General features: G+C 39.0%; 1 long non-coding RNA gene across 1 annotated transcript in view; it reads left to right on the top strand.

Moving 5' to 3' along the window:
* The window catches only part of LOC134859485 (uncharacterized), a 100,620-nt gene that overhangs the window by 67,542 nt on the left and 5,854 nt on the right, over positions 1-27,224 (top strand). The window contains exons 2-3 of the long non-coding RNA XR_010165107.1: positions 13,592-13,713; positions 26,609-26,678. This is a non-coding gene — a long non-coding RNA (uncharacterized LOC134859485). The remainder of the gene's footprint in view (positions 1-13,591; positions 13,714-26,608; positions 26,679-27,224) is intronic.

The following is a 27,224-nucleotide window of genomic DNA, read 5'->3' as shown; positions in this document are numbered from 1 at the left end:
ATCTGACACCGCAGACATCAAATTGATATCAATATCTATGAGAAGCCTTTACCTTTTGAGTTATCGCTCTAGCGGTCAAATGCCTTCCAGGGGCGAGGCACAGCTGAGATCATGAATGTTTAACAAGACTGCTGCATAGTTCACCTCAATGCAGGCCTCCAGCTCTGAGCTGAATTATTAACCACTGCACGCCTGTTCGAAATTCCTACTGAGATTACATTTATAGGTCTACACTCCGCATCATGCTGAGAAACAGTTGAAATTCAAGAAATCCCTAATGCAATTACACCCTCAATAAGACACAACAGTGACAGAACGAAAAAAAACATGTACAATGGGGGCGATACCGACACCTACTGTATGAGATGACAGTGATGGTGGATTTTACTGATAAAAAGAACAAAGTTGCACGTGTTTACAGTACGAGTCAAACAACATTTCATATTTATGGATCTCTCTTGGTTTGTCTCACTTGATGCTTACACCCAGAGACACAACTAGAGACAGATACATTGGGAGCCATTCATTTTGAATGAGTGCTGGAGAACAAGGAGCAACAGAGAGCGCAGTGACAGACAGTGGGCAGAAACATCTCTGTGTATTGTCGGCAGCAGAAAGTTGACTTGAGTTCAACTTTATGCAAATGAGCAGCGATACGATCTAACAACGGCCAATTGAAGGGCAGCTGTGCTCACCTTTTGTTCCTCCACTTCTTTAAACTTTTTCATAACTTATTTCCTTTCACGCCGTCCCTATCAATTTCAAATAAGAACAACTCATTGTAGTCAAAGCTACTTTCCCTGAGGGATACAATGTGTCCCTGCTTATTTACAGGGAAATCACTCAAAAGAATACATTATGGAGGGAGGTATCCCGGGTCAAAGGGATCCCCAGTGAGCTTTCTTAAGAGGTATAGCAACTTCCTGATGAATATTTAAGGAAAAACATTGGCAAATATGTTACCTAAAGTAAACACAGCCTAAACTACTTGATATTTGTGTTTATCAACAATGTAGTGCGACTGAAATTGTATATTATTTTGTACTATTCTCAAAATGTCCACAGTATGGACAGCAATGCCAACAATGCTTGTGCTACAACATTGACAGATGTACATGAAAGTAATACAGATTCCTAAGACAATTAGTAACCATTGTAGGTAGTAAGGACTTTACTTTTTTTTTTAAAGCTTCAAAAGTGCAGTGGAATATTCCGCTGCACATGTTTTGCAATGTGGAATGGCGGTGCAATATCCGGCTCTGTTAATACATCCATTGGAAATACTCAAAGCTAGACAGACATGTGTGGTAGTCGTTGCTAAGCTAAGGCATTTAGGGGATGAACGACAAAGAAACATCACCAAAACCTTCTTTCAGTGGCTCACTCGCTCACTCACTCGCTCACTCACTCACTCACTCACTCACTCACTCACTCACTCACTCACTCACTCACTCACTCACTCACTCACTCACTCACTCACTCACTCACTCACTCACTCACTCACTCACTCACTCACTCACTCACTCACTCACGTACACAGCATGCAAAGAGAAGAGCCTTGCAATCCTATTGCATATATAGTTTACCTGCAGCTCCAGAATAGAATCACATTAGCAGTGGGATTGGGGAGCCATGCTTCACATAATGAACAGAGCTTTAACCATACGTAGCAGTTATGGAGTCCGGATCAGAATTGGCAAACCAGGCGAGGGCCTGATTGGCAGCTACGTTGATAAACAGCCCTCTAATAGGCTGTGGATAGGAACATCCCATCCATGACTGACTCTGACAGATATCCTGCTTTGCTTCAAAGCAGCACATTCACTCTCCTCACTCCAGCTCCAGGCCTCATTTTCACCAGCGTTTTCAGAGAAAAACAACATGGATGGCAGCCATCTCAACTTCCAAACCAACACCCACCCACTTTCCCCCGTACAATACCTACTGTAGTAACACTGTTCTCTTCTCACACTGAGAGTTACCTTCACATGGTAATAGCTTGTTTCTTTTAAGGGTCCGTCTTGTAGAAATGTATTCATAATGTAACCTCTGTTCTCTTGGTGAAGCTTGAGTGGTGTGGCTACAGATGTGTGAGAGGGCAGGGGGGTGAAGTTGAGTGAGAAGCCAGCGTGGTACTGTAAGAAATCATATAAGCAGACATGTTGTTCATAAACCATGCTTTGCTGGTACACTGCTGGAAGCACCTTGTAGTGGAGCCTGAAATACAGTGAGATCCCCCAGGCGCTGGTACAAGTGAGATATGTTAGTGGCTGGCCTGCTCCATCAAACAGCAGCACATACAGAACTCCTTTGTACAGCCATATGCTATATATTGCCAAAAGGGATTGGACTGTTCAGAAAGATTCACTAAGAAGAGAGATACATGCATAGCAGAATGTACTGCTTTCTTCATTGGATGACGTACAAGGTTCAATGTTTGCTCTACAGAACTATATATTACATAATGATGAAGGTTATAGCTAGTACTAAGGGCGCTACAATAGTATACATTTATTTTACAAGAGTAAGTATAATTATAATTTCTGTTCACATGATCACCTATCAAACATTGGATTTATTATCATTGTGTCTAAGGACAAACTGCTGGTGCTTTAGTGCTTCATTTTGGTAATGAACAGTATTATTAACCATTGAAATGTTCATATTCTAAACCTTTGTAGTGTGTTCTGTGTCCAAACCAAATTTATAACCTCACAGCGATCTAGAAGGTATAAATTGACAATCGGACATGAATAAATAGGTGGGTAAAAGTTAATTAATATTCAAGAGAGCAGGGATGTGTACTGTATTTTTTACATTTTATACCACTCATTTACGAATCCTATTTTTTCCGAACTAAATACTGTATACGCATGTTGCATGTATTTTCACCTTAGTGAAATTAGTGAAGTGAATGAAGGAAATATTCACCTTCTTTCATTCTTTAACAGCCTTCATTTCCAAAATGTGTAGTGTGTGTAGAATTTTAAAATGTTGCGATTTTCATTTCACCTTTTGGTCGTTTTTATTAAAACTAATCAAGGTAGTATAGATATAGTTGCATTTGGGGTGTTTTTTCTGCTGTAAAATGACATAGCAGGTCAAATTTGTAGCATGTTAGATTTAATATACTGTATTGTTTACCTTCTTCTTTGGCTCTAATGATTGATAACTAAGATTACTGAAATATTTGTCAGTGTCTCTTGGGCCATACCCACCTATGTATGTTAGTATGCAATGGAGATAACCTTAACTGACCATATAACTTAATACAAATATTTTATCTATTGGAATTGTGAAATCAGGCTCCAAAAAATAACAGTGCAACACCACAAACCTGATCAATATTTACATCTGGTAAAAAGAGAGTCTCCAGTTGCTTCATTGTGTACTGTTTCAGTACCATAATTCCAAAATAAATTGATTTTCTTTTTTGAATGCTTTTGCTTTATCTAATCTCTGAGGGTTCTGGTTGATTGTCTAGTTAATTGTTGTACTCTGGTCTGATACTTAGGAAATATAATCATATCAATATTTTGAGTGTGCCGGCAGTTTGACTTGTACAAATGAAAGAAACAACAATTCCAACCTATCACTCACTTTTTTTCGTGTGCTTGACAACATATCAAATAAATAGTAAGTGGTAAAAAAAGGTAAAAACCTGATGGGGATAATCTCATACTGTTCTCATGCACAGAAAAGCACATCATAAATGTCAAAATACCATCACTTGTACCGGTGTGTGCAACAGGGCTGAGTATTCTCACCTGCAGGTATCAGTGTTGTTCCCTCGCCTCATGCCTCAAACACATCGGTTTGCTTGGTTTGGCCACAGTTTACCTGCACAGAGGAGGGAAATGATTGCACAGATTCTTGCAAGGGAGTGCATAAAATCTATGCCCTGCTCAAAAAAATTAACTCTAAATCCACAAATGAGTAGTCATATTTGCAAATCGGTACTTTTCAAAGATTTGGGGGATTTGGTAATGGAAATAATTGATTGAAAAAATGAACGCAAATAAGAAACAATTACATTTTTATATTCTTACGATTAGTATTACTAATCATGTTAAGCCAACATTTTACCCAATGTTTTCAGCGAATTCCTGAACGTTAATCAATCACATACACTACCATTAAAAACAAAACTCAAAAAACAAATGGATTCATATCAGAATTTCAGAGTTGTCACAGTGTTGTATGCAAGAGGAGTGTTGGTACCGTTTTAACCATTTCCCCAAAACTATATTTAGATGTGTAATTGCAGTTGAGTGCTGCATATGAGCTTTATATATTTTGGGAAACAGTTTTTCTTTGACACCTTTGTAGCCTACCATTTGGTTGGATTGAATACGTTTAAACTGTGGTTTGTCAGTACTTTGGAGACTGACCATCTACTTTGAAGTTTTAAGAAAGGCATTGCTAAGGAAACCATGAGTTGGTTCCTGTTTGTTATAGGCATTGTTGTAAACTTGGCACTGAAATAAATCCTGTTCCTATTTAAATATGCACATATTTGAAGTTAAGCTTTTACATTTTTTTGATCAATAACAAATGATTTCTCTTTATTCGTATTGAACTCTCGCTCAGAGGTTATTTTTCTCTTTCTGCCTTTCCAATATTTAATCTTGGTAAACCATTGTACAATGTTTTTTTCAAATGTACAAAACATGACTTTCCTTTTTGCAACTTCTTCAAAGAAAATTACACATTTGTAAAGATGGCTTTCTACAAGACCATACAAATAAAACCATAGTCCTCTCAGGTATTTCTTTACCAAAATTAGCTTTTTTGGCAGGTGATTCCCAACTTTTCAACATTGGTAAAGGTATTTTAAGATTAGCTACAACCAAAATCGGGAGCGTGCCTTTGTTCCCACAGCCCTATGTTCCCACAGCCCTATGTTCCCTCAGCCCTATGTTCCCTCAGCCCTATGTTCCCTCATTTCTAAGATTCTTTTTCAAAATAAGGCCCTATGTTCCCACATTTCCTTTTTTTTGTTGATTGTATCCCCTTTCTCCCAATTTGGTAGCCAATTACACCCAACCTTTTATCCAGTAGCAATTGACTATTGATGTAATGTAGCTTTTAGCTAAATCTGGGAACATAGGTCCTTTTTTCATGTTCCCATTGAGTACCATGTAAATCTGGGGAAAATAGGGCCCTGGGAACATAGGGCTGACCCCTTCCAAACTCTTTCAAGCTCAACACCGCTACTCCAACATGGGGTTGCTGTGGAGTGACAAAACATAATACCGAAATTAAACTCACCTCCATGAGAGTGCAATTTAGACACAGCACACAATTAACTTTCTATAATGCTATGTGACACCTTCTGCTTACTGCGACTGAGGACTCAGGACTGCATGGCTCAGATGCACTTGTGTTTATTTGTTTGTTTGTCTGTCTGTCTGTGTCTTCGTTTGTGTATGTTTGTTTTTTTCTGTTTATTTTATTTGTATTCATGCACTTTGGGTTGTACCCAGTACATGTTAAATGCGCTATAAAAATAAAAATGACTTGACTTTCATTTTTGAAAAAATGAAAAATCTTAGAAATGAGGGAACATAGGGCTGTGGGAACATAGGGCCTCATTTTTAAATAGTCAGTTCCACTTCCAGCAGGTGGTTTCACATTCTGTTGGTAAGGGAAACATACACTGCCACAGTTCCACAGCAGTTGCACTTCATGATTCATTCACCAATTTGGCAGACCTTTCCCCAAGCCAATATGGAGTAGTAACTTGTATCCACCCTTTAAATGGCCCATTAGCTATTCCAGTGTTGTTGTATCATGTTACATACTTAATGCCTAATGAGTAACTTCTAAGTGTTGTAGTTAATCATGTTTTTATTCCATGACCATAGTCGACTCCAATTTTTTTACACAATTTAGAGACCTAACTATAACAAAGTTCAGTCCACTTCTTGTCGTTTGAGTGGTGCGCTGATGCTGCTGCACGCACAGAAGGATCAATTACATTTTTATCCATTATCATATTTTGGTTTTATCTTAAAAAGCACCAGTTAATATTTTGTTGCAACAGGATTAAGTGAATACTTGGTATTTATCTTATTAAAAAAGGAGGTCAGGTCAAGTACATGAGGAATTTTAATGTGTTTTGATGAATGTAATAGATTTCGCCAACAAATCAAGAAGGGGTTTTCCTCTGAAATGCAGCTTTCTGTTTTTTTTTCTTTTGGCTGTTTTTTTTCTTTTATCATTGATATGAGTGGGGAGGCCAGGAGCACAGAGTAGAATGAGTACACAGTCCGCCCAGCCTTCAGGTCACTACACAACTGGGAGCCCTTGAATATGTACAACCTTTGAAAGAACTGTTTGCTGAACCAAAAAAGCTGTGGCCACAGTGGAAAAAATGAACATAAGTACTTTTTCTTGTAAGCACCAAGATATCACAACCAAGAACCTGCTGCTGATATTTCCTGTCAGTCTGAAGGTCATTTCACAAAAGCTTACAGCTAGGCTATGTTCTGCTTGTCAGCCATTGTGAGATCACTTCTTCCCTTTCAGCCTTCCCTGCCTTTTGGCCTCTGTTGTATCAAAATGTGGACTAAATAGAAACGGTGAATGAGACATGTTCTACAAACTTTACTTGCTAACGACAAACCTTTGACTATTATTGGAGTTTTTCATGCTGTGATTTTAATTGGGTTTCAAATGGATTTTAGAACCAGAAGCATCTTGCAAATAAAGTAAAGACAAGCAATAGTCCTTGAAAAGCAGCAAGGACACAAACAGTAACTCATTACATGTCTTGATTTGAATTGTTTTTTATTTTGTATTAGGGACTAACAAATAGGATAACTAAATTAATCAAATCCTAAATATGTTAGTGTAGATTGGTTTCTTTCAGTAATTGCTATTAATTGGGATAGATTTCCATTAATTCCTTTTGTTGATGATGCGTGGAACTTCTTTTATTCTAAAGTTACCATCGTAATTGATAAACATGCTCTAATGAAAACAATTTGAGTTAACGTTAGGCATTAACTTTGGATCAGCTCACATCTTATTAGTCTTTACAAACAAAGAGATAAAGCCCTGACCTCATTTCACTGACTATAAACCTACCTATGGAATTTACTGTATGTTTCAATATAATGCAAAATACAAACATTAAAATGACAGCTCAGGCTTTTTAATTGTCAATAACCAATTAAATTGCAATAAATCAGATGTAAATAAAACACACAATTACTTCTGATCCTTATTTCCAATTGTTTGGTTTGTTTGGTAGATGTTCTAATTGCTATATGTGAGAAAAGTAAGAAGTGTCAACAATTAATGCCCGTGCTAATGGGCAGATTTATTTAAAGGTCCCTCATTATGCAAAATGCACTTTTTGATGTCCTTTATACACAAATAGGTGTGCCCGGTGTGTAAGTATACTCTCAAAATGTCAAACAATACAAACAAATTCAACCCTCTCTCTTTTTCTCCTTACTCACATCTCTAAAAAGGGGGGTGCAAACGAGCTGATCCAGATTTGCCGTTCTTATGACATATTGAGGCAAATATGGGCTGGCGTTACATTGAACTCCTGGCAACATCCAACCCACGTGACATGTCCCAACCTATCTTACCCAATATCAAGTCGGCGAGCTGAAACCACTCTGTCTTGGAAGTATATATATATATAGTCGGCGTCTACATTAGCAAGCATCACTAACACTCAGAGTTAACGCTGTACTGGAGAGAATATGTGTAAAGAAGCCAGATATAAAAGGTACTGTCCTTGTGGTACTGTAAGCCCCGTGAGAGAGAAACGCTTGAGCTCCATACTTCAGAAATTTCAGAAATAATGCTTGATGTAGTTTGGATCATAATATGGCGTTTAATCACGGCACCGTTTAGTTTTTTGCTTGTAGAAAACTCTCGTCAGAGGAGAGGTCATGCATGACGCTCCAAAGGGGCGTGGCCAGCTTCAGGTCCGATCAAATTTAAAGCCACAGTCATAGAATCAGCACTCTTGTAACAGGGCTGAAATAGAGGGGTATGAGGTATGGCTACAATCGGTGAGCTGTTTGGTATAGATATGGCCCTATAATATATTGTTCAAATATAGCATAATAGGAGACCTTTAACTTTCCTGTCTGCTTGTTCTTTTCTTCAATATGGAAATCTACCAGTTATCCCTCTGTTTAAAGGTGGATGATTTGCTAATTTATTTTCTTCTGTTTCAATTATAACATGTACAGTGGGGCAAAAAAGTATTTAGTCAGCCACCAATTGTGCAAGTTCTCCCATTTAAAAAGATGAGAGAGGCCTGTAATTTTTATCATAGGTATACCTCAACTATGAGAGACAGAATGAGAAAAAAAAATCCAGGAAATCACATTGTAGGATTTTTAATGAATTAATTTTCAAATGGTTGTGGAAAATAAGTATTTGGTCAATAACAAAAGTTCATCTCAATACTTTGTTATATACCCTTTGTTGGCAATGACAGAGGTCAAACGTTTTCTGTAAGTCTTCACAAGGTTTCCACACACTGTTGCTGGTATTTTGGCCCATTCCTCCATGCAGATCTCCTCTAAAGCACTGATGTTTTGGGGCTGTCGCTGGGCAACACGGACTTTCAACTCCCTCCAAAGATTTTCTATGGGGTTGAGATCTGGAGACTGGCTAGGCCACTCCAGGACCTTGAAATGCTTCTTACGAAGCCACTCCTTCGTTGCCCTGGCGGTGTGTTTGAGATCATTGTCATGCTGAAAGACCCAGCCACGCTTCATCTTCAGTGCCCTTGCTGATGGAAGGAGGTTTTCACTCAAAATCTCACAATACATGGCCCCATTCATTCTTTCCTTTACACGGATCAGTCGTCCTGGTCCCTTTGCAGAAAAACAGCCCCAAAGCATGATGTTTCCACCCCCATGCTTCACAGTAGGTATGGTGTTCTTTGGATGCAACTCTGCATTCTTTCTCCTCCAAACACGACGACTTGAGTTTTTACCAAAAAGTTCTATTTTGGTTTCATCTGACCATATGACATTCTCCCAATCCTCTTCTGGATCATCCAAATGCCCTCTAGCAAACTTCAGACGGGCCTGGACATGTACTGGCTTAAGCAGGGGGACATGTCTGGAACTGCAGGATTTAAGTCCCTGGCGGCGTAGTGTGTTACTGATGGTAGCCTCTGTTACTTTGGTCCCAGCTCTCTGCAGGTCATTCACTAGGTCCCCCCGTGTGGTTCTGGGATTTTTGCTCACCGTTCTTGTGATCATTTTGACCCCACGGGGTGAGATCTTGCGTGGAGCCCCAGATGGAGGGAGATTAGCAGTGGTCTTGTATGTCTTCCATTTTCTAATAATTGCTCCCACAGTTGATTTCTTCACACCAAGCTGCTTACCTATTGCAGATTCAGTTTTCCCAGCCTGGTGCAGGTCTACAATTTTGTCTCTGGTCTCCTTTGACAGCTCTTTGGTCTTGGCCATAGTGGAGTTTGGAGTATGACTGTTTGAGGTTGTTGACAGGTGTCTTTTATACTGATAACGAGTTCAAAAAGGTGCCATTAATACAGGTAACGAGTGGAGGACAGAGGAGCCTCTTAAAGAAGAAGTTACAGGTCTGTGAGAGCCAGAAATCTTGCTTGTTTGTAGGTGACCAAAAACTTATTTTACCGAGGAATTTACCAATTAATTCATTAAAAATCCTACAATGTGATTTCCTGGATTTTTTTTCCTCATTCTGTCTCTCATAGTTGAAGTGTACCTATGATGAAAATTACAGGCATCTCTCATCTTTTTAAATGGGAGAACTTGCACAATTGGTGGCTGACTAAATACTTTTTTGCCCCACTGTATCTATCTTATTCCCTATCTAGATTTAGACCTAACATTTCCACCATGACGGCTCTTCTGAAATTCACTAGTGATGTGTTTTTCATCCTTTTATTTTATTAAAGGCTAACTTAAAGGTAGTTGTATCAATCTTCCGAAGGATTGTAAAACGGTTGAACACTATTCTATAGGGAATGTCTTTTATGTTTAACCTTTTGGTTTTGTAAAAATGGTTGGAAACTAGACACATTTTGTCACATTTAAACTCTAATCCTAAAGTAGATTAAGGTTTGATTACAATTGGCTTCACACTGATTCAATAGAAACATTTGTAATAACGAAGATTCATTCAACATTTAACAGTTCCTTCGCTATTAGCAACCACTTCTGCCATAGTTCCATCGCAATTTAGCATCAAGTTACATCCACCATGTGTTCAGATCTATAACCAGGTGACTTTTGACAAGACATTTGATCTACTCTGCCTTTTGTTAGGTCATCATCTGCAGGAACTGGAGGTGATGAATTATCTTTTTCTTCAGTTGGATTGGTAATTCTAACCTAGTACACCATGCATGATATAAAAAGTTTCACCCATTTATGGCAAATGGGAATGCATCAGGATGTTTAATACTGAAGCCATGCACACATGTTATGAGCACGGTTATTTAGATCATCTGGGTTATGTAAAATCCATTTTCTAGTATTTCTGTTTGCTCTGCAACTCCTTTCAAACATTCCTGTTTTATATCGTCTGAAATGTTTACGAGATCAATTACCTTTCATACTGAACTTGGTGATATTTAGTGGCATGAGCAGAAAAAGTAAATAGTAAGTTGAAACTTTGGAGTTATCTTCTAACTGTATTCTCAAATGGGTTTGTGGTATTTTGTGTTTTTCTTACAGGCAATCATTATCATTGACTTTCTTATGTTATAAACACCAGTATGTTCACAGTTCGGTTTGCAGATGTTGGTAGTGTTTTGAAACTTCAAAAGCCAAGATCTGTCTTATTGGATGTGTGTTTACCCACTCGTCAGCTGTGCACAAAACATGCTCTGTGAGAGGCACAAGAACAATTTCAATTTTCATGGTTAGTTTTCCTTCCTTTCCCCCCATTTGTAACCTAGAATATGTATGGCACCCTCTGTTGGACTGCATATTTTAATGCTGCTATTGACCAAGTTTACATTTGTCATGACACACTGTTGAAATAATATAGAAACAACTTCGTAAAAGTTGGTTTTGGTTATCCCACTGTAAGATCACAGATGGTGTCTATTTTTCGTTTGCAAATGTGATGAATCATTTACAGGTGTTCTAGCTTACTGTGTCCTAAATGATGAAAATTCACCACATTCTTGGTGTAAAGAATACCTCATACAACTCCACAATTTAACAAAGAGTGGGACTGGATTTTCGTTTTACACCGTCCTGGTGAAGCTTGTATCTGCTGACAGGTGGTTAGAAGTGGCTGGGGAAGCAAAACATAGAAGTAGCAGATGTCCAAATAGAGACGGGGTATGTGAAGAATGTTCAACATTCAATGAAAATACTATCCTGGTTTACCTTTGTATTGCAAACCATTATTAACATGTGGAGCAGTAGGTACGCTACTCTTCCTATACATTTTGACCCTAACTTAACTTCTAAAAGAAGCACCATTTAGTACTGGCATTAGCCCTACAGCAAATCTCATCTTGCACGTGTAAAGGAGAAATGTTCAGTCCTGTCATCAGTGCAGTGGATCAAAGAGATTGTGATTTGTCAGTTTATTCCTGTTATAAAAACCCTTATCAAAGGTATTCACACATACTTAATCTAATTTTCTCATCACTATGCATAGATTCAGTCCATCAGAAATTCCCAAAATGTCTAACATTCATATCCGTATCCATTTGGTTTGAAGGGGAAACTTCTTTTGATTATAATCAGGGGTGAGTGTTAGACAGCAATTTTTGGGGATTCTGGACATCTTTAAATTATTCCGCTTGTGCATATTCAAGGCTAAAGCACTCTGAATGTGGGATGATATGAAAAGAAGAGGAAAGCATCAGTTGTGATGCTGATACCTTGGTGCTGCAGGCCCGGAGGCCGCTGCTCCTCTGCCTTCCAGTGGGAGGCAGATAAAGTCATCATTAGAAAAGGCTTGAGAGAGAAAGGCTTGAGAGAGAGAGGAGTCTGAATCAAACACAGGAAAGGAGCGAGAGAGGGAGAGAGAGAAATAACAGGTTTCAACTCTACTCCCTGCTCTCACTGATTCTCTTTGAACTCGCAGCCAATTTTGCATGCTTGCGCAAACCTACGCCTCTAAGCCAGAAGAGCCCAGTGCTTCCGACATATAACCCCTGTGCTCAACCTGTGGAGTCGATTCCTGCTCACCGCCTCAACTGCCTGCTTCAGAACAAGGGCCAAAGTTGAAGTGAGGAAGTTGACACACCCCTTAGCTCCAGTAATCACCTGTGGCATACGATTCTTTCTCTCCGCTGCCTGTGTGAAACAGTTTTAGCCTTACGATGAGCGCTTTTACAGCAGTAAGCGCGGCAAAGCATATTTTGAGGAAATGTGATGAATGGCAAGTGGGAATGCAGTAGGATTTTTAATACTGAAGCCAAGCAAACTAAAAGTTCACTCTTTATTTCATGCACACATAATATGAGCACAGTTATTTAGGTCATAGGGGTTATGTAAAATCCATTTACTAGTATCTGTGTTTGCTCTGTAACTCCTTTCAAAAAGTTAAATTTGGTAGAAGTTAGTAAAAACTCCATAAATTAGAAAATAAGTACAGTATATGAAATATGTATCTCGATTAAAAAATGTTGTTTTATTCATTTTTGGCAGTAGCTACAATCAATATCCCAGCATCCATATCCCGTCTGTTGATGATATATGATGATATATAATGTAGTCATTTCTTTGAACACTGCCAGCATTATTTTATTTTTTAGCGTTCTGTTCAGTATCCTTACTTCCAGTCTACTTTCCTATTATTGTGTCTGTTAACTAGCAGTGTATTCAGTAAAAAGAGATTGCATTATTGTTTTATTTATTCTCAGTCTTTATTTAGATTTCATTTAAATTAATTTGTTTTTCATATTACTTTTAATTGTAAATACATTTGATTTTTGATGTATGCTGTAAGTAGACTTGGAAACACAGCAATTTTCTTTCATCTTTCACTTACAGTATATGACTATGCAAGTTGCACGTTTGATTTGGAACTGAATCCTTAGTGAAATATAGAAATATACAGAAACAAGATCAGCAAACACTACCAATAGCAGACCTTCTCTAATGCCCAAAAATACTTTGCTTTTTACAATTTCTTTAAAAGAAAACAACGTAAAGTAAAGAGGCAAAAAAGGTATTGCAGGTTCATGATGAGATGCACACATAATGATCGCATTACTTCCTGCAATGGTACTGATTGTGGCAAATAATTAGCTACATGAATGTCAAAACAGACACTGTAGTGTTTACACTTACCAACTATGAGGCTGTTTTTAGTTTCCCGTCTACATTGTATTTCTCCCTATCAAATAAACCTTAAATACACAATTAAATGAATAAATACAGACATGAACAGTCAATATTTACCATTGGAAGTTATGAATGTATAACCTGCGCCTTCTCCACATGCTTCAACAACTCAGTCCATTTTTGGAAGACATAAATCCTCCAGTAGAAAACTCCCGTAACGACTCTTGTCTCATACAATGAGCAGATAATTATTCTCTCTACACCAACCAACAAAGCTCTCACTACAGTCTCCTTCCTCTCCTTCACAGATGTATCCCACATGAGGAGTGACACAGTCCTGGAGTAGGCATATCCAAGGGCTGGTTCGCAAATTAGAGGAGTTGAGAGTGAACAGGAAAGGTGACAACACAGATCCCTGAGTCATCCCTTGGTAAGTCTTACACCGCTCTAAAGTTATAGAGGAAGTCATTTATGTTCACACTGTTCTCTATTCTGATTCACTGCTCAGATCTGGGTTAGGTTGATGTTGTTGTTAGGCTGAATACATTATTCTCAATGTGGAAATATCATTGAATAACTTATTTTGCCAAGGAGGTTATGTTTTTACTTCCGTTTGTCTGTGTTTGTCAGAAACATCTCGTAAAAACTGCTTGTCGATTATGAAGAAACTTGGTCGAATGGTGAAACATGGGCAACATACAACCCTATTTAAAGTAGCACCCGTTTCAAATTACTGATCATATACACACCAATTTAATTTGCTACTGTTAACATTGGGAAATAGGCATGGCATTGATGGATGAATGTGCTCTCCCAAGTGCTGTTGTGGTTTTCATTTTCATCAAGTAATAAAAAATGTAGTCATTGTGCATTTTTATTGTTTGTTTTCTGAACCTATAACTTGATCATAGTTCTTGTCTATTGAGAGCTTAGCAGAAACAAGTGCTGTTTATTTGTTTGGATTAGGGGCGTCAAAGAAGCAACACAGAGCCAGGGATTCAGGTCAGCTAACGGTGTTTGTGTCAATGGATAAGAAAAGGAAAGTAGACATGGCTAGTGCATGTCAGAATGAAGCCATCACTAAATCAGGCCAGGGTTTAAAGCATTGATGACAACAGTTGCTCCAAAATACAAAATCCCTAGAAGACAACAGTTTTTGTTGTTGTTTTTGTATGCTAGACACAAAATGCACAATAAACTAATGAATTTGAGATTAATTTGACTGATAGCTTTATTATTATTTTGTTAAGATATTCTATAGATATCGCGATAATATCGTTATCGTGAATTGTTTTGGCCACGATAACCGTGGAGTGACAATCTGATATCGTGACAGCCCTATTTTGGATTTCCTGGTTGTACAGAGTACGCACTCTATATCGTAAATACTGTTAACATTTTCATTGATAATGATAAGGTTTCAATGGTTTACCGTATTGTACGTCTTTCCTAACGATAGCCTAAAAACACAAAATATGGCAAAGTGAAAAGTTGGCAGTGTTTCAATCAGATTCTTAAACATGTTATTTTTTACACTATAATGTACTGTTTTATGTTTAGAACATGCTGGCATGCTTTCTTCTCTGTGTCTGTCTTGTGAATACATCTATTTTATGAATCTGTTACTTTGTCAAACAAATGTTCAGTTGCATTGTTGTTTTTATTGTTGTATCAAATCAAAACTGGTGTCACGATATATATCTTTAAATCCTATCTGTGATTGTGACAGAAGTGACTTGATTTGATGGGTCAAATGCAGGATTCTCAAATTTGCCCACGAGGATTAATAAAAGTATGTTTATCTTTGTCATACTGTGGTTGTATTAGATGGAGACTAGATTATACTTCATTCATACTGAACTCGTATGATAATTTTCTTATACAAGCCAGACTCAAAGTGGTTGAACTTTTTCATTTTTCCACTCTTATTCTTTATTAAAAACAAGTGTGAGTAGCAGGGGAGCAGAAAAAAAACATATCCATTTTCACCTGCAGCGTTAATGTAGCCCAGGAAATGAGGTTGTTGAATTATACCTGCTTCACTCTTTTGACCCTTCCCTGCACCTCACCGCTATTCAGGGAAGGAGTTTATCCTTATAATTACAATATAATTGCCATTACATACAGAGTGTTGAATAAAAATGTTCTTCTACTGGAAGTGAACTGACATAACCTTCAGTGCACACACAGTTTAAGTAATGTCATTAAAAACCCTGAGTGCAGGATGACTTCTGCACTGCCTTTGTCTTCGTTTTTTTTTTGCTGGGAGCCATAGGACTTGCGTTCGTTATTGCCATATTTACAATGTAGCATATGACAATATAATCTTGAATTTCATTTTGCACTATTTATGGTGTCAGCATTGTTGTCTGCTAGCGGCTGTTTCAGACCTCTCCATGTTAAAAGCCAAATGGAGAAAATCAATTCGATATGAAAGGTATACTGTATGTTTTAAAGGTCCTTTAATTAGATAAATTTAATACTACGTACTCACCTCATTATTATTTTCATGATTCATTTGTGTTAAAGTTATTTTCTAGATTCCTCTATTAGTTTTGTTTACTACAATTCAGAAAATTGTGAAAAATCTCAATCGCAATTTAGTTGTCCATGGGCAGTGGTCCAAAACCAGAACATCATTATATTGCTATCATGAAAGACCAAATACACCAGCAAATATTAGCTTTTTAAATGCTGCAACAAGGATTTTCTTTTTCTTAAAAATGCACTTGGCAATAATGTAGCCCTGGACAATTAATGCTGATTCCAACCTTGAGACAAAAACATTGAAATGTATTTGACTTTCTTTTCTATCAATGACGACGAACATCTGGGTGGCAGAATATCTACTCTGTGCGCTGTATACACATCTACCCACATGTAGAGCGTTGCATTACTTTGCAGACATTGTGTGTAGTGAAAGGAAGCCTCTATTACAAATGGTTCTATTAAGTGCCCTCAGTGGAGGATTTTTAAGTAGCCTTGTGGTAATGATGGCTCCCACCTTCTCTCTCTGCCCTCTCTTACTCTCTCGCGCTTCTTCTAAGCTCAAACCGACCCTGAGAGCACTGAAACACACTTGTCTCCTCATTTCTTTTCAACGACAGAGAAAAGAAGGTGACTCCTCTCTCTTATGCCACCCCTTAGGAATATCTTAAGAACTTTTAAAAGGGGACTTCAAGATTTTGCAGGGCCGTTTGGTATTCAGCCAGGCCGGCTCATGGTAGGGATGAATGCAGATCAGTGCTTTTTTACTTGAGAATGTTTGAGACATCCAAAAATCCCTCGTAGAAAAGCGATTATGGATTCCGGGAGAATCTTGGGCGCTGTTTGAATAGGGCGAGCTGGAGGCTGATTCCATTGCTAAGAAGAACAGAGGAGATCAGCCTTCATTGTCAAGCCTGACAAGATTAAGCCGACCAAAAAAGCTGATCAAACCAGGCAAGATTCTGCGTGGCGAGGCGAGAAGTGGTGACATAGGTGGCTTCTCTGAGGTGTAAACAGAGCTCTGACATTGACAGGGACACTTCATCTCAGCCTGCAGGGCCAGACAGAGGCCGCACCCCCCCTTGCAGCACCGCAACCACCTTATGAGGAGATGCGATGACCATGAAATCCTTATCTCCCTCACTTCAGCACTAGCAGATATTGCTGCACAGTGGCATTGGCTGCTACGGTGAAGGAAGTGGCAGTTGGGCTTTATCTGTCTGCAAAGAAAATAGTCAACTACTGGTTGTGTTTCCTTTTTCTGCTAAATTATAATTATCTTAAACCTCATTATTCGAGTGGGTCTATGTGTGGATATTGGAGAAGTTTCCCTCACCTCAACTGCAGAGCTTTTTTTCCTCCTCTCTGTTAATAATGGTCCGCCCCTGTAATGAATGTGGTTATTAAAGGAACAGCTGTACAGAATGGTACAAACATAAATTTGAATTTCTGCCCATTTAATAGCATAACAGATAAATACATCTCATTTGAAATGTCACCCGTCTTCAGTTATTGTTTTTTATGTGTGGTTGCTTATGAGCAACCATGCTAGCTGATTATAACATTACAAGAGTTGCCTGCTCAGCAGTCAAAAGTATTACGGCCCCCACTACTGTAACAGCCATGTGTCTTCCCCCCGACATTTTCATCTCCTATGCAAATACAGACCCAATGGAGCCAGTAATCATTCATCAGGAAACTGTCTCCAAATGGTAACTGCTTCTGTCCTGCTCATTCATTATTCATCACCATGGACGGGTCAGGCAGCAAGAGGCTCCACTAGTACCACATACACAGTCAGCCTCATTCCACTGTTTATCTCTCACTATGAGTGTTGAAACTAGAGAAGAAGTCCAATATTCTCTTACTTAGCTCTCTCCTCAGAAGTGAGAGCCTGGTTTGCTTCCCCGCCCTAAGTATTGATAAAACACCTCGCCCGCTGCTGATACTCCTGTTCATTACTGTGCTTAATGAGAAACTTCTGCATACACTGTGCAGAACACACAGCGAGGGCACATTTCACAAATAAGAGCGAAATAGGTTTAGGAGGAGCTGGAAGCAGAGTTTCATCACAAATGTGACAGGAAATATGACATGTGAGAAACACCCTCATAAACAGTCCAATAAACAAACACCTTAGTGGAAACTTGTATCTATAGTTTCTCTCGTGTGCAGTGCTTAATTCAAATTACAGAGGCAGCGAACACATCACACCCAACATGTTAACCTAGCAAACTGAGAAAAACGAGCGTTCTTGGATGCCGCAGCGCCGTGCTTCTGTGTCTTTCTGGTGTCTCGTCTTGATCCCTGCAGGAATTCTCTGTCTGTGTATTAATAACCACTTCAAAGAGAATATGCTCCCCTGAATGTGTTGTGCATGCATTTAGAGGTCTATCTTCCTCTGTTATGATCCCCCACAGCCGACTACATGTAAACACACCAAAGGCAAATGCGTGCATGCCGACCTGGTTGCTGTAGTCTTTTACCGTGTGAGTCAACTGTCTGGGGTTTTTAGTTTGATTCGTTTTTCTAGCAATAGCCCATACTTGTGATGGATGATTTCCACCCGCGATATTCATCAAGGCTGTTGAGAGGGTTACTTATCACTATTCAAATAAATGGTAGGAACTATTTGTATAATGCGATGGAACTATTGGCTGGCAAAATTCGAATTTACTTTGCTAATGGAACGCATCCAGAAATATGATATGCTTCCTGTCTCAAGGTTGGCTGATAAGCTAAATTTAATGCAGTTGACTTTTGCCCTATGGCGACAACGTCTGCGGGGGATGCCACAAGTTTTAGTTTTTAGCTGTGAGGGTTTTGTGAAGTTTATAGAAAGGGCTAGGGTACATCCCCTCTAGTCTGTCATCATACTTAAGTGGAGCATTGTCTAGGCCCTGCAGCTCCCCCAGATAAAACTGCCAGTGGTGCAATTTCCCCAAGACCCCTCAGGGCCAATAATTCTCTTTGTAGGTTGTCTGACAATTTGCTAAGCAGTTGAGTCAGGGACACAGCAAGACTGAGAAGTGCTGCAGATTACATAGCGCTCACTGAACAAGAGGTTCTGCAGAAAATTCTGCCAGGTTATGCAAATCATTTAACTCTCAAACTTCATATATTACCGTGGAAAGCGGTATGTCAGATCCTCATTCATGGTTAAGAGAAGCACAAACACACAGGAAGTTAATGAATTCAAATAACACAACATGGCCGTTCCTTCAGGGAGCAAATAACGATCCACTAAGAAAAGAAAATCCAACAGATGTACAGTATGAGCATGAGGAGCCAGAAGGCAAAAGGTGGAAAGGATTTTGAGCAGCACTCTCATCTAGCACTGGTGCTTTCTGGGCAACCCACATTGAGCGCCTCACAAGTGTTAATCATGTTGCCAAGTGTAAAATTCCACGGAAGGAGGGCGTTGGCTTTAAGCTAGAATGACATACATTCAGCACGCATGAGACGCTCCGACTGATGTACTTCTGTACGTAGAGGGAGCCAAGTCCTCTAATGATGCGCAATGTTCCCATCCACTTGTCATGTTCCAGACATGATTATGAGGGACTTTTTTTTTTTCGGGGTGTTTTTTATCAAGCCATCTGTAACGCTGCAAAACTATCACTATGCTATTCACAAGCACACACTGAAAAGTTAAATTTATGCAAAAGTCTGTTGTGCTGCCTGTAAAGAACTTTATATTGTGGTGATTTGTGAGTGTGGATATGTTGGTGTGTGGGTGTGTTTGTGTGTGTGTGTACGAGCAAGGAGAAGAGAAGGACAGCAACAGACACATCATAAAATCCTTTTTTTTTTTTTTACATTTTGGTACAATTACCCATGGATGCATAATCGTATTTCCAATCTTTTTCACATTTCCCCCCTCACAATAAACCATTCACAATCAACCTGTAATTGATTGTAAGAATGAAATTGCCAGTTACAATCTGGGATGGAATTGACGAATGGATGCCATTAGAGAACTAAATAACAGATGAGAGGACAGGATGAAAGACACTGCTTTAATTTACCACAACTGATTTGATAATACAACTGCAGCCCATTTCACAGTATAGCCAATTATGTCTTCAGCGTGTTCTGCCAACACTGCTTGAGTTTAATTCGTCACATACATTTAAGATCTGTGTTTTGTCCGTTACTTTTTGAGCATAGACAATGGTGCAGATATTACACTAAATGAATCTGCAAACTGTAAATGAATACCTTGCATTATAATAACTTGTCAACATTTTTTAATGCCCTTTGAAAACTTTTATTTCACAGTGAGATCTATTGCATTGGCAAAGCCCACAAGAGGTCTGCAAGGTGACATGGAGAATGAGTCAATTCTTCATGTGAAGGAAGTAATTAATTAGGATGTCAAATTTAGAGAGCATTCTTGCCTTCATTTTTCTTCTTAATTGGTGAATAATTTGGAATTTAGAAAGACGGCAGATCCCATGTAATGAAGATTGACACCTGTTATTTTTCCCAGTCCCCACCACCCACAGCAAACTAGGATTTATTAATTCCCCCTGCCCTTCTGTAAGGTTACATCCACGCGCTTCCTCTGAGCTCGCCGTGCAGTCGGGAGGGTCACGTCCCGATAGACAGCCACGATTGGTGGGCTGCTGGGCGCCACCCTTCAGGGCAGACCTGGATGACAGAACAAGACTGCTCGGGCTTGACTGCTCATATCCCAGCTGTCTCTCCCTGAGTGATGACTTCATTTTGACTGCTACGATCCCTCCTCGAAGGCTCCTCAATGGGATTGCACCCCTGAAACTAATATCAGTGTTAACATATGTTGAAAGGTCAAATACGAGTGTTTTCACCTTTCACACCGCACCCTTGTGGTGTGATCAGCCCGCCCAGAAATTAAAGTTGCCTCTTGGATGTGGAAGGCAGATTAATTGCCCTCTACAGTCTGGTTGTACTTAATCTCACGTCCTCGAAGCGCTTGGTGAACACACAGACAGGGACATGTCTTATTGCATGCACACATATGTAAAACACACAGCTATGTGGATGGTTGCCCAGACATACATAGGTTCCACCTGAACACACGCTCATGTCAACAAATGCTACACGCACACACACACACACACACACACACACACACAGCTGCTGAACCAAATGTCAATCTTCTATCCAGATTAATTCAGCGGAGACGCAGACCGCTGCTGTATTGTCACAGGACAGAGAGTCTTAATCAAACCTGAGCTCTGTCAGTCTGCTGCTCACCTTTTTTGTTCCCACTAAACCAAATTAAATGAGAAAGGGTGGGAGGTGTGCGAAGAGTTACTGGTGTGGAACAACCGCATCGACTCCATGGAAAGCGAGGCTAAATAATCATTGTTTGTGTGTTGTAGATTGGGCAGCTTGAAAGGGTTAAGCATGAGTGGATTAAAAACGCCGGCACACATCCGTTTCCATACTCTAATCCTCTTAGTGCCCACTCCTAATACGTTTTTCTATCTTTCCTATCTCTCACTGAGGTGAAATATCAGATTAGTTGCCTGGCTTTGACTATATCTTATTACAACCTTATCTAACACTGAGGGGTTGTGAGCTTCCAGTGAGCAGGGGGGCAGCCACTTCACTGGGCACCGGCCTTACTCCCTTTTTGTTTAGAAAATGCAGAATTAAGGTTTTAGTGTTGCTGTGCTTATTGAGTTTAGCCTCTAACAGAGATGATTTGTCCATTATCCTCTGATTTGCACACGTATTATTTGTCCGCGTTCTCTTGTTTACATTGTAACGTCAGAAATGTTTTGCTCTCACTAGTAATGTAGCAGTTTGAAATGAATCAGGAATGTGATATAGCTGTTGTTTGTATTGAGAGGAAGGTGAAAGTGAATCCAAGCCTTCCTCTTTTTATATCTTGAGCCCTCTGTGAGATAAACAAAGTCCCCTGAGGACCCTTCATGTACAGACATGATGTCTATTGACTGACATGTACAAACCCATTTTTTGCCCCTTGTGTACTTACACACACACACACACACACACACACACACACACACACACACACACACACACACACACACACACACACACACACACACACACACACACACACACACACACACACACACACGTACAACCGATGTAATAGGACACAACTATAGTAGTTTAAATACTGTAAACAAATAGTCTGTCAACCTTGGAGCTGAATTCAATTTATACAGTGCCCCCAGCTGAATTAGATCTCATACTGCTAAAATCGATCATTTTCCTGCAAAAGTTAATGACACATATGAGAACACAGGAGTCAAATCAATGGGTGTGTTCTCATGGAAGCATCTCTGCTGCCATACAACATCCCAGATTGTCCATATTCCAAACTATCCCCTGCAGATGAACCACAGCATTTCAATAAGCTTTTGGAGTAATACGTGTCGCCATTCGCCAACAAAACGAGAGCCAACCAGTACAATTTCCATTCAAGTCTCCTGTACAGATAACCTTTATTTAAAATATGCAAAAATAAATACTACTTATGATAGTTTTCCTCTGTACATGCAGCAACCTAGGCCTTTAGCACTCGAACTATGGGTCAGTAGACATGACCTTCGGCCTCCCAGTAGCCAGTAACCACATCATGACCTTCACAGTAGCTCATTCAGATGCTAAGTGATTCTTTATTTATGTATAGCAAATGGGAACATCCTGTTATACTGCATAGGAGCATTTCCATGTTACTAAAAATGCTTACTTAAGTAGCTAGCCCTGCAGTCAGATAGCGGAAGTAGCATGAATTAGCAATTATCATTTTAACTTAAGTAATGTTTATTTGTATAGGGACAAGAATGTAGCATAAACCAATGCCACACACCACTGCATGTATAGCCTAAGCTAATTTTGCATTGGCCATCCATAGATTTAATCACATATTTTTAGTTGTTAATTAGCAACTTCACTCAAGCTGGGTGGGTTATATAGCTTATTTTAAAGTAAACAGAATGTGCCATTATGTTACATTACATTGCATGTTGATCTGTTTACATTGAACTGCCAACAATGGTGCTTTGCAAAAATGTTGGCACTATTTTGCTGATGCTTAAACCACTCTTTGTAGCAGGTGGGAGATATTGCAGCTGTCAAAAAAAAGAAAAAAAACTGTGAGTCCAATGTGACAGTTTTTCATGCTCAGTCTTGTCAGTACAATGTGACGTGAACGCAGCAGACAGTATGTGCTTGAAAAGTCAATAAGTTATTGCGGTAAGTGGAGGTTACTGATGGTGCAGGATGCTTGTATTGTTTCATTAGTGTTGTTTTGCTTCCCTGTTGTGGTGTTGATGCGGCCTTGTTTTTCTATTTTTAGTTCTTTATTGTTCCTATTTATGGAATTGAAGTGGCAAATTAACATGTATTTGGTCATGACTCTGTTCCTTTTTCATTACATGTATTTACATTGCTTTAAAGACAAACTAGTTGGTGCACACCTCTGCCACCATACCAGTCATCTAGCAAAACACTGAGCCACCCATTTACACTAATATAATGCCAAACAATGCACCTTTGACTTGTTCTGTCTGCCTGCGGTGCTCATATACTGTGCCTGCAATGCAGTGCACTTTCATATCAGCATAGAGAAGGCAGCAGTTAATCCACAGGGTTATGATAGTGAAAGTCCTTTTTTATCCACCTTAAGATGATCCTGCTTTTGCAGTCCTGTGCAGCCCAGATATCAGTCAAGAGCGGAGGAGAGAAAAAGTACACTAGTATGCGTCGAATGTACATCCTTAGGTCTGCAAAGGGCCATGATGGCTCGCCCACAAACAGTTTGGAGTTGTTCCACCTTTGTGATCAGTGAGGGACACAGCAGAGGAGTGCCCAGGTTGCAGCACTGACAGCAGTATAAACACATATTGATGGGAAAGTTTAGCAGTACAGGTGCAGCAGAGGCTGGAAGAAGCTGTTATTAGCCTCTCCGTTGTGTGTCTACACTAAATAAGGTGGGCAGTGGTAAGACAAATGGTCTGTGTGTTTGTTCGAGAGTTGCAGATTGCATAATTTAAAGATATCCTGTGGAGTTTTTGACCATTACTATTGCTATGGACCGTTTTACTTTTTTACAAATGGGTCTCAATTTTGTTTGTATCGTACACAATTTGCATCCTACTGCTATGCTGTACACTGACTGACAGTTGTCTGCCGTAATTCTCAAAGCTGTGCATCATAAAGAAGAAAGAGGAAAAGTCTATTTATTAAGCAATGATGTAAACTCTGCATTATTCAAATAGTAAGCATTGGTTTTATGAGGAAGAAAATGCATGTTATGCTGAGTTTATACAGAGACCATTGTAATGTAGTTCTAAGTAGTGTATTTTGATTTAAAAAAAAGGTTTTAGTTCAATTTTAATCAGTGTTTTTGTTGGTCAACAATTAACACATTTCTCTCTGTGTTCCGTTATTTACATTAACCCTGCAATTAAGTTATTGTAACATATTGTACCACAAAGTCTATTGAAAGAAACATCAATATTAGTTTGAGGTAAGAGACAATTTAGGCTAAAGGAAAGATTATGGTTACACCACTACCTCTGACCCCCATGACATTTTTCACCACTACTTATTAGCAGGCCAACAGGACTTTGTATGTACGTGCTAATACATGTCCTTCTTTCAGCTAAATACCTTAATGGGCAAATCATGTAGGATAGACTGAAAGGGAGGCACTCATTTGTTATTACTACAGGTTATTGTTGTTTTGTTTTTATACACAGTGTTTTTCCAAGTGAGACACGTTAGCTGAGTTGTAATGTATTTACTCAGTGTGCATCTTTTGAGATGTATGCTTTGAATTTATGTAGCTCTTCACAGAGTGAATGGCTTGTAAATAATTTTGATATTTGTTTGTCTCAAGGTGATATTTTCACATGTTCACATTCATTGTGTTCATGGTGTTGTCTCGTCTTAATGCAGCATTTTCCCTACAATACCCATAGACAATTTTCATTCATTTGTGTCAACACAGTTACTTTATTCTATTTATTATATTACCATGTCTTACCTTTTTGCCTAGCTGTTTTGTTGTTGCTTGTTGACTCATGCTCATTACATTATAGATGAATATGCTCTATAAATCTGTATATTCCAAAAACCTGTATCATCAGATACCATTACAGAGACATAACATTACTTATTAATGGCAATGCAACAGGTCACGTAGCTAAAATAACTTCTGAACAAAATATATTTTTGTCTGACAGAGGATACTGTTTTGCACTTCAGGAATAGCTACAGTGTGTGAGTCAGCAAATAGATACAAGTACTGAATAGGACTATGCTTTAAAACAATTATTGGTTTAATTGATCCATTTGTCAGTATTCTGCATTGTTAAGTTGTATTAGTTGACCAAAAATCTAATACATTTTGTGAAGGTTTTGGTTTGTTAAAAGATTCTACTTTTAGTCTTGTTTTTATGGTACATGTTGGTAATTGTTAACAAATTAATTAAGCTGGATTTTGCAAATTCCCATTGCTTTAATCAATGGGTGTTAATAATCTCTAACAGACTTTTCCTATGTGTGATAAAAACCAAACACTATAGTGAGAAAATAAAAGAGAAAGAATCAAAGAGCTTCATACAATATGAAATATCACATTTCTGAAATTTAGATTTGCACAGTCGGTGCACAGGTCTGAGTGAGTTTTACCTCCTGTGCTGCCATTCACAGTTCACTTCCACGGTGCATTGATCCCAAACTACATCTTGGAAAATCGCCAGAGCCCAGGGAGCAAGTAGAAAACAGTTGAGTAGTGTTTCTAGAAACTGCTGACATCATCTGCATGTCTCTCTCTCATAAATTGAAATACATGGTTGGTTAAAACACATGAATGAGAAGGAACAACTCAGGTGGAATATGCATAGAGAGGATTTACAACCAAATCATGGGGTGGTTTCCAGGGAGGCAGAGCACCTGGCTGTGGACATCTCTCTTGCTATCTCTACTTTTCTCTCTATCTCTGGCTGCGGCGGGGGGCTAGCTAAGGGGAAATTACCCATGAATGAAACAACTGTTGACACAAAGAGAATTATTTTTTTGCCCTTGCTCCACTGTACGGGCAGTGGATTATGAAATCCTGTGATCCATCCTCAGTCCTCAGGCCTCGTAAACATTAGCTGACACATAGGGGAAAGGAATTCCCATAGCCTCAGGGCCAAATTGCCTCTTGCCAAAATAAGCAGCAGCACCCCACTACATAGTAAGAGAGATAATAAAGCCAGGTGTGCCAGAAAGAGCGATTATCTTGGATGTTCAGGTATTAAGGACCTTAGCATGCCTGGAGGTTGTATGAAATAATAGAGGAACATGTGGCTGAAATAGAAATGGAAAGAGAGAAACCAAAAGATTTAAGAAGCATGTTACAAACAAGCAGTTAGCTATAAGACTGGTCACAAAAAGAAAGACCGATTTGATTGTTTGTCCAAATGACAAATACATCACCTGTACATGTCTGTGCACATCTATTACAGGATTGTGAACGGCCTAAAATGTAACATTAGTCCATAAAACCCCAAAATATAAATCCAGAACAGCATATTTTAACAATATTTGTACTGATGTACCAAGACACTATTAATCCTCAGGTCTCACATTGTTTACACATTACAACAATCTTGCACAAATGAATAAAAGTACAGTGCAGTTGGATCACATCTCGAAAAGGGAATTGACCTCCAACCAGTAACCCAGTGCACAGCACAATTTCATTATAAAGGAAGTTATGACTTCATTAAATTGGAAAATTCATTATTATATATTATGATATTGTTATTGAAAGATTATTTGATATTTTTTCATTTAACTTGCATTCTTCTGACCTGTAGGAGGTGCAGTTTGGTGTAATTTCTCTCCCTTTGAACCCCAGCAAGATGTCAATGTGCTTCATTGTCTCAGGTAAGATTAAATTGATACAGCCTGCGCTTGGAGCCCAGTTTCAAAGACTGATGTATACCTGCATACTGTAAGCTAAATTCAAAGAATATATTTATGCTTTTAATACATACCTACCTTTAAGGACTTCATGTGTACTGCAGTAGAGCTTCAACATGTGTCAGTTTGTGTGTGGCAAAGCAGACTCATCTCTCATCAGGCCTGGGCTTGGTTCCATTGGGCTTGAATAAAGATTACAAACTGTAATGTGCTTATTTTAAAATGCTGAGGACCTCCAACTCTTCACGAATCATAAATCAGTGTGTGATGTTAAAATACAATCTGCTGATCCCAGACCACTCCATACCGCATACGCAATTAGTGTATACTAAACAGCATGATATGCCTTTCATGTGCCATTTCCTTAATCCCACATTGCACAGAGGGATATGAGTCTCCTAAGGAAATCAATCCTCCTGTACCCCTGCATTTTTTCTCACTAGGATTTCAGCAAAGGGAACTGCCACCTTCCTGTAGCACCTTACAGCACCTTTAACGCCAAAGGCTTTG

This window comes from Eleginops maclovinus, chromosome 23, assembly GCF_036324505.1.
Source record: "Eleginops maclovinus isolate JMC-PN-2008 ecotype Puerto Natales chromosome 23, JC_Emac_rtc_rv5, whole genome shotgun sequence".
Classification (NCBI taxonomy): Eukaryota; Metazoa; Chordata; class Actinopteri; order Perciformes; family Eleginopidae; genus Eleginops; species Eleginops maclovinus.
Note: the sequence above shows the minus strand (reverse complement) of the source record. Positions and strands in the feature narration are given on the sequence as shown.